The 9,666-nt window shown below is 38.2% G+C and overlaps 1 pseudogene; it reads left to right on the top strand.

Moving 5' to 3' along the window:
* The first annotated feature begins 1,055 nt into the window (after positions 1–1,055).
* On the top strand, positions 1,056–4,814 carry LOC106735768 (developmental pluripotency-associated protein 4 pseudogene; annotated as a pseudogene).
* The last annotated feature ends 4,852 nt before the right edge of the window (positions 4,815–9,666 follow it).

Here is a 9,666-nt window from a genome sequence, read left to right on the forward strand (position 1 = left end):
ATTAAGCATGTGTGACCTTTAGCAAAAAAAAAAAAAAAAAATTGTAATTTATATGTTGTTTTAATTGTAGTTTTTCAGATCAAGTCCTATGAGGAATCCCAATATATGAAACAGATATAAGCAGAGGCTTTGTGACCAAGCTGGAAACAGAGACCTTGAGCCTCAAATCCCATCCTCACAGCAGATGCCAAAGTACCTAAGGGCTCTGTAGAAAACATTTTGAAAACCATTACTTTGAATTATCTAGGATAGTCTGTGCAACCAATAGCTATCATGGGTTTTTACTGAATTAAAAAAAATATGAAACCAAAGGAGCAAGATGCCATAAGCCTTCCCAGAGTGATTATGAAGGTTTTAGAAAGCTTTAGGGGATCATTGTCAAGCCCGTTATAAGTGGTGGTGTGGGGACTTTTGGCCAGTATTACAAGTAAGAGTGGTTTTCATGAGGGAGAATGGAAAATATTCTTGCTTTGATGTCAAAAGACATGGTTTTGAGTTCCGTTTACTTGTCATGCCGGCCACCTGACTTTAGGCAACCCTGCAACCTCACCAAGTCTGAACTATAAATTGAGAATAATCATTCCCATCTACTTTACAGATTTGTGAGCTCAAATGAGACAGAGAAATAAAATGGCTTGTAATTTGGAAAAAAAGTATATAAATGCAAAACGTTTGTAGTAATAGGACCAAGAGAGGGGAGATTGCACAACACATACAGTTAATGACGTCTTCTAAATCTTGGCTGTTTTCATCTTGTGACATGGTAGGCACATATTTCTTATTATTTCCACCAAGATAAGAACCAAAATAACTTTAGTATCTATAAGGCTCTCTTACTGGTCTGGAGTTTCTTGTTTCCCCAAATCTTTATGTTTTTGGAATATTTTTCTTATTAACCAAGCATTAAAGGCACATTTGTGAACATCTACTTCTGGAAAGATGAAAGACATATTTTTATCTATTCTTCCTTCTAAGTACATCTAAAAATCTTGGACATTATATATAAAACATGAAAGAGCCTGAAAGGTAGAAAGAAGCTAGACAGGGTAGGGACCATGGAATCTAAGGAAGGACACAGTGGTGAGGTTCCTGGATTTTCTTTGTGCTTCGTATATCCAAGACTGGATATTAGAGAGGCTGACAGCCTAGATACGACCCTGGGTACAGACAAAAAGGGGCCTAGAAAGAGACTGATCTGTCTAGCCAAAAGACCAGAAAAGGCTACTTAGTAAGACAGAAAACTTTCAGATAGGATGTTAGTTTCCTAGGGCTGCTGTATCAAGGTATCTCAGCCTAGATAACTTGAGCCATAGAAATGTATCTTCTCACAGTTTTAGAAGCCAGAAGTAAAAAATGGAGGTGTTGGTAAGGTTGATTCCTTTAAAGGGTTGTGAGGGAAGGATGTATTCCCAGGCCTCTTCCCTTGGCTTGTAGATGGCCATCTGTTACCTATGTCTCTCCACACTGTCTTCCCTCTCTGCATATCTGTGTGCCCACATGTCCCCTTTTTATAAGGACACCAGTCATTTTTTATTATGGCCCACCTAATGACTTTATTTTAATTGATTATCTTTGTAAAGATCCTTTCTCTGAAGTTAGTCAGAAGTACTGGGGGTTAGGACTTTAACGTGTGGATTTTAAAATGACACAATTCAACCTACAGCAGATAGTAAAGACTTTAACATGTGGATTTTCGAATGACACAATTCAACCTACAGCAGATAGTAACTGCTCTGCTCTAGCTGAACATCACAGGTAAGACTATGGCCTTACCTCAAGTCCCCCTGGCAAAGGCAAAGGAGGGATCTTAAAGCTTTACACTTGCCAGGCTGTAATGTGTCTCCTACCCCCTTTTCCATCATTGAAGACCATATGGAAAGCCTAGACTTCTACTGCTTTCCACTCCTCAATGTGGTGTGGTCAGGGGAAGCATAACAGGAAGCAGAGTTTCCACCAGGCTCAGCAGTTAACAAGGTATCAGTGAAGGTCATGTTGGAAAGACCATGGTGTTCTTTCCCTTCCCCCAAAGAGTAGTATTGGTGGAAGCCTATTGGGTGGTCTTAACTGTCTCACATCTAGCAGTAACAGGAAGCTCTTTGGGCATCCGTGGAGGCTCAGTAGAAATTCTGGACTTCTTCCAACTGGTAGTAATGAGATGACATCCCTCTTCTCCAGCTGGTATGGTACAGAAGAAGCCTGTTAAAAGAGTAGATTTCAGTAATATCCAGAGTCCTATAATATCTAAAATGTCTGTGTATCGATAACAAGTAGCAATCCTGCTAAGAATAATGAAGTTCTCAACCTAAATGAGAAGAGACAATCAACAGACACCACCAATGAGATGACGCAGAGGTTAGAATGATCTGACAGGATTTTAAAGGGGCCACCCCAAATTTGCTTCAACAGATAGTTTTGAACGTGCTTGAGACAAATGAAAGTGTAGAAAGTCTCAGGAAAGAAATTGAAAGTACAGAAATAAAAAATCTAAACAAGAACCAAAGTTAGGTTTTAGAACTGGAAAAGAAATAAGAATTAAAAAGGCCTCAATAAATGGACTCAATGGTAGAATAGAGAGAAGAAATAATCAGTAAATTTGAGATTAGTGGGAACTACTTAATATGAACAGCAGAGAGGAGAGACTGAAAAAAAGCCTCAGGGACATGTGGGACTATAACAAAAAAATCTAACAAAAGGTCACTGAAGTGCCAAAAGGAAGAGAGTCTAGCAAACCCTGGGCAGGATAGACTGGTTAGCCGGGATCGTACGCACGTACACGCAAGTGGTCTATACAGATTGTCCTATTTCTGAGTCCTGCATAGCTAACAAGAGTGTTAATGAACCCCCATGGCTGGTCCTGGAGGGCTTCCCCCCACCACCCACAAATGGGGAGGCTAAGGTCATGTACAGTGACATCAGCTTTCTAAATTTCACTTTGGCTGGCAAAATGTCAGTGTCAATAGGCTGTGATAAGTTATGTACATGTAATACCTAGAACATACATTAAAAAACTCCACGAAAAGATGTTTTCCAAAACAAACATACAAAAACTAAGAAAAATAAAGTAAATAAGAGGTAATTTCTAAAAAAATGATTCAAGTAACTCACAGGAAGGTAGGAACAAGAAAACACAGAATAAAGAAAGACAATCCAGAGAGAACAAAATAGAAAACAAAAAATAAAATGACACATTTAAATTAAAGCATATAAATAATTGTATTAACAGTCTAAATGCATCAATAAAAAGAAATTGGCCATGGGAGCTGGTAGGTGATGTGGTGGTTAAGGATGCTGGACTCCCACATGACCAACTGTGGTTTGAGTCCTGGACTCACTCACACATTCTCTCTCTCTCTCTCTGCCCTCACCCCCGGTCAAATTGAAATAGAAAGAAAGACAAGTAAAATGATCCTTTTTTAAAAAAAATAGATGGAGTTAATTTTAAAAAGCCAAATTCCCCAATTCTATGCTGTCCAAAAAACCTCATTCAAATATGTTATAGGTAGGTTCAAAGTAAAAGAGTGGGTAAAGATATTTCATGCAAACATTAATCAAAAGATAGCAAAAAAAAAGAATGACTAATTAATATCAGATAAAGGAGACTTTAGGGCAATTAGAAAGAGGTACATTACACAATGGTACAAGAATCAGTCCACCAAGAAGATACAGTGATCCTAAATGTGAAAGTACTGAATAAAACAACTGCAAAATGTGTGAAGCAAAAACCTATAGAACTAGAAGGAGAAATAGACATTTCCACAGTTACACTTGGGAATTTCAACACCCATCTCTCAAAAATTAATAGAACAAGCAGAAGAATTTTAGTCTATCTACCTGGTCTACTTTCTGAGTATGAAGCATCCAAGAGGCAAGGAGTGGAAATCCACAGAGAAGTCATGGGAAGAGTATGGAAAATCCCAAGTGTGAACACAAGTGTCTGTAGAAACTGAAGAGCAGCAGTGGGCTTCCAGTCAACCAAGCGCTTCTACAGGGTTACCGACAACCTCAGCAAAGGGGGAATAAACAGAAAAGATCTGTAAAGGAAAGATGACAGAACTTCCTGTCCAAAGGAGAAGACACAATGCAATGACAGCCTTCAGCCTCGTAGAAAGATACCAATTCCCCCATTGCCCTCTAAACAACCACCAGTCAACCAGCTTCACCAAGACATTTTGTGGGCTTGGTGCCAACGGTTAAAAATCGGCTCTAAAGACCAGAAATTAGATGCATATAGGAGACTCTGTGCCTGTGCTTATCCAGAACAAAAGGATATTCCTACCACTGCAAAAGAGGCCAGGATAGAGACATCATTATGAAAAAAATTAAAGATGAGCAGAGGGAAAACATCTACAGAAAGCCCTCAGGAAGGGATGAGTTCTGAAAGGACTAATCCTTTGGGAAGTGACTTCTCCACCTGCAGAGGCTCTGCCTAACCCTGAAGAGTGTGCAGCTCTCCTTGAGACAATTAATACACTGAGGTGACAACCTCTGTCCCAGAGGCTGTGCTGGCCGCCTGGGCCAGAGTTGCATCTGTGGCTGGGAAGATGGAGGCAACAGAATCAGAGGCCATAGAATCCCCACAAAAGACCTATGGTGCCAGGTGGTGTGTGGTCCATGGGAGAAGTCTCCCTGCAAACAGAGGTGGTTGGGTTCACCTGCTGTTTCATGTTGGACAAGCCTGTGTTGCTGAGAAGCAAAGAGAGAGAGAATGTGTACTCTTCCTACCTGTGGCCTGCAATTTCCCACCCTCACACCTGGGGGACAATATGTTGTGCCCGAAATGTGTCCAAAGGAACGTCTTAATGAAAATTCTCTAGTGGGTTTAGAATACCAAGAAAAGGGCACATATATGGTTGTAATTAATGTTAGAAAAGTTGGACAGTCGACTTCACAGTGAACCCAGACAGCTGAACTCTGGTCCTCTGCACTGGCCAAACTTCTTACTGCTCAGAGGTCACGCAGTCTGGTGGGATGCAGATGGTACCCCTGGGCCCCCGACAGTGCCTGCTGCTTCACAGGTTGGGGTACAGAGACTATGTTTGAAAATGGAAAACACTTAGACAAATGATGATGCTTTCCAGTTCAATCGAAAAAGTTATTCCTTCTACCAAATGTCTACCCTTCAGAAATAACCATAGAAAGGAATTCCACAGCTCTTTGAAGTGGGAACTTCATCTGTGGTGCACTGTGGAGGAGTTGGGACAGAAAACTCATTTGTTTTGTGTTGGATTTTTCTTCCTCAGGATCCTGACAATTTAGGAGACGTTCTATTCCGATTATAAATTTAAAAAATGTAGATACTTTAAAACAAAAAAATTAATAGAATAAACAACAATCAACAAAGACATAAAAACTGTAATAATGACATCAACCAACAGGATCTAATACTATAAAATACTCCCCCCAGTAGTAGCAGAATATTTATTTCTCTCAAGTACCCATAGATTTTATGCCAAAATAGACCATATCCTGGACCATAAAATAAATCTCAACAAATTAAAAAAAAAATAGAAATCAGCGAGTGGTTCTCAGGCCACAGTGGAATTGAACTAGAAATAAGGAATAAAAAAGTAAAAGGAACATTTTCAAACATTTGGCAATTAAAAACAATTTCTAAATAGTCCATGAGTTAAAGAGAAATTATCAAATAGAATAAAAATAATACATAGAATTAAATGAAAATAAAAATAGAGCATATGAAAACTTATGGCACATAGCTAAGGCAATGTTGAAAGGAAAAAGTTCCATCACAAAATGCTTATATTAGAAAATAAACTCTCCAATTAATAATGTAAGCTCCCACGTAATGAACTAGAAGAAGATCAAAATAAACCCAAAGCAAGTAGAAGGAAGGAAATAATGAAGATATGAGTAGAAATCAATGAAATAAAAACAGAAAAATAGAGTAAATCAATAACACAAAAAGCAGTTCATTGAAGAGATCAATAAAATTGACAAACCTCTAACAAGACTGACAAAAGAAAAAGAGAATGCCCAAGTAACATAGTATAAACAACTCTATACAAATAAATTGGACAAAACCCACTAAACTTTTCTCTAAAATAAATAATTCTTAAACTCTAGCTGTTAAAGAAATTAAGTTCCTAATTCAAAATCTTCAGAAAAAGGTATCTCCAGGGCCGGCAGGTAGTGTGGTGGTTAAAAGTGCCAGATTGCCACATGGCTGACGATGGTTTGAGTCCTGGACCTGGTGACTTGCTTTTTTGCTTTCCTTTTGTTTCTCTCTGGTCAGATTTAAATAATACTAATAATCACAAATGTAATTAAACAAATAAGTCTTTTTTTTTTAAAGAAAGATATCTCCAGGCCCTTATATGGTTTGACTGTATAATTTTACCAGTCCTCAAAGAATTAACTCTAGTTCTATTTAATGTCTTACAGAAACTATAAGAGGAGAAAATGCTTATCAACCTAATCCACTCCTTTTAAGAAGCCAGTATTGCCCTGATGTCAAATCCAGACAAAGATAGTCAAACAAACTGCAATGATAAAAAGTCCCAAAAGAAACACACACTCCCACAAACAAACAAACCCAGAAACCAGAAAACAAATGAAAAAAAGAAAGGAAATTATAAATCAGTATACCTCATGAATATAGATATATAATTTTCTCACCAAATATTAATAAAATTCAGTATATAAAAAGAATTATATGTGACCAGGTGGAGTTTATTGCAGGGATACAAGGTTTACTATTTGAAAATCAGTCAGTACAATTCACCATATTAACAGATTAAAAATGAAAAATTACATGATATAGTCAATGCAGAAAAAACATTTTATCAATTCCAATACCTCAATATGATAAAAAAACAATTCTCAGAGGGGAATAGAAGGAAACTTCTTCAATTTTATAGACAATGTCTACACAAAGCCTAAAGATAATAATATACTTTATGACAAAAGACTGCTTTCCTCCTAAGGTCAGGAGTAAGGAAGATGCCCACATGCACTACTGCTATTCAATGGTAGTACTGTAAATTATAGCCAAGGAAATATATCATGAAAAAGAAATAAAAAGCATACAATTAGAAAGGAAGAAATAAAACTTTTCTTACTTATAGATGACATAATTGTCCAAACTGCTTAGAAATAGTAAGTGAACTTAGTAAGATTTCTGAATACGAAATCAAAGTAGAAAACCAATCACATTTGTATGTACTAGCAATGAACCATAGAAACTGAAATTTAAAATACAGTCATTAAGAAAATAAATGAATAGATAAGTCATAGACTAGGAGAAAATATTTGTGAAACATGTATCTGATAATGGTCTGAATCCGTAATATACAAAGAACTCTTAAAACTTCACAATGAGAAAACAATCCAGTTTAAAAATGGGAAAAAGATTTGAGGAAAACTCACTAAAGGAGATACACAGATGGCAAGTAAGCATACGAGGAGATGCTCAACATTATTAGGGAATGTTAGTAGGGGACTGCAAATTAAAACAACAATGAACCATCACAGAATACCACTTAAAATGAATAAAAATCTTAAATACTGATAACATCACATGTTGGTGAGGACATGGAGCAGCAGGAACTCTCATGTGTTTCTGATAAGAGCAAAACGGTACAGCCCCTGGGAGCAGCAGTTGGAATAATGGCTACGTCACTGGACTCCCATGTAGTTGACTGCAGTTCGAGTCCCGGACCTGGTGGCTTAAATTCACGCCAGATGCATGTGCATGTGTGCCCAAGATCCCAAGAGGAGATGGAGAAGGGATTGTGGTGTGGCCATCCCCCCTGAGGGGTGATTTCTCGCTTTATGTCTCTCTCTGTCTTTCTGGCGAGCACACGTGCCCTATAACAAACTGCCCCCCCCAAAACAAACAAACAAACAAAACGAACAAAACCAAAGAGAGGTAGTGCAGCCCCTTTGGAAAAATGTATGGCAGTTTATTATAAAATAAACTTAGACTTATCATCTGATACAGCAGCCACACCACTTGGTATTTACCCAAATGAGTTGAAAATTTACATTCACATGGAATCTGCACATAAATGTTTATAGCTTATTCATAGTTGCCAAAATCTGAAAGCAACCTAGGTGTTCTTATTTATTTATGTATTTATTTTTTTGAGAGGTTTTTGCTATAGGGCACGTGCGCTCACTGGAAAGACAGAGACAAAAAAGCAAGACATCACCCCCCGGGGGGATGGCCACGCTGCAATCCCTTCTCCTCCATTCCCCTCTCGGGATCTTGGGCATGCATGTACACGTGCCTGGCATGAGTTTAAGTTACTGGGTCCGGGATGCAAACTGTGGTCGACTACATGGGAGTCCAGCGACATAGCCATTACGCTATCTGCATGTCCCCTGCAATCCAGGTGTCTTTTAACAGATGAATGGATAAATAAGCTGTGGTCCATTCATGAATGTATAATTGTTCATCAATAATAATAATAAAAAGCTTCAAACCATGAAAAGACACAAAGTACCCTTAAATGTGTGTTGCTAGATGAAAGAAAATAGTCTAAAAATTTTATGTATTATTTAATTCCAAGCATATCATGTTCTGAAAAAGTCTCATAATTCTATGAGACTATGAAAACTGTGCTCCTGGGGGAAAAAATGGAGGAATAAACACAGAGCCCAGCTTTTTAATTTTACCAAGAGGGCATCTTAAAAAAAAAGTATCAGTTATTGGGGGACCAGCAGGTGGCATGGTAACTGGGGCACTGGATACTCTCATGTGGCTGAGCACGGTTTGAGTCCTGGGCCTGGTGTCTTGCTTTCTCACTTTCCCTTTCTTTCTCTGTGTGTGCATCTCTCTGGTCAAAGTTGAACTAATATTTATAAAAAAGTATCAGTTATCACAATCATTTCATTATAGGAAAAGCAACTTAGTTTAAAAAAAACAAAAATATGGTGCCGGAGAAATCAGAAGTATTCTAAATTTAAGATAGAGTGCCATGCAAAATCATTTGTCTTTACCTGTTTATTGCAAGAAAATATATCCATGGTCCATTAAGAATTTCTACCAGTCTGGTATTTGTGAAGTCTGGCTGGATAACTTAATGTTGATTCCACAGCGTAGGTAGAATACATCTTACGCATCTTAGTGATAACCTTCCTTTCTTTTTCTGTTTTTTTTTTTTTTTTCTTTTCTTTTTTTTTTTTTTAAAGAAATTTTTGCCTTAGGGTGTGCACACTCCCCAGAGAGAGAGAGAGAGAGAGAGAGACAGACAGACAGACAGACAGACATAGTGAGAGGGAACGTGAGAAATCACTCCCCTGGGTGGATTGCTGCACTGCAATGCCTTCTCCTCCATTCTCCTCCTGGGATCTTGGGCATGCATGCACACACACCTAGCATGATTTTCAAGTCACCAGGTCTGGGACTCGAACCTTACTTGGTCATGTGGGAGTCCAGCCATGTTACTGCTACGTAATCTGCTGGCCCCAATGATAATATTTCTATTCTTAAGGGGGTTGAGACAGTGGTGTCCTGGAAAAATGTTGTTTGTTCATTTGAAGATAAGCTTAACTCTTAGAATTGCTAACAGGCACCAAAGATGGTGGTTTCATGGAGACTGAGATTCTGGGTTTCTAGGAATGCATACTAATGAGTGCCTAGGTGAAAAACTACTACATGTTTCTCCATTTTTGCCTGGAGCCCATTGATGTTCTCTAAATACTCTG

The sequence above is a fragment of the Tupaia chinensis genome, unplaced genomic scaffold (assembly GCF_000334495.1).
Source record: "Tupaia chinensis unplaced genomic scaffold, TupChi_1.0 Scaffold000523_1, whole genome shotgun sequence".
Classification (NCBI taxonomy): Eukaryota; Metazoa; Chordata; class Mammalia; order Scandentia; family Tupaiidae; genus Tupaia; species Tupaia belangeri.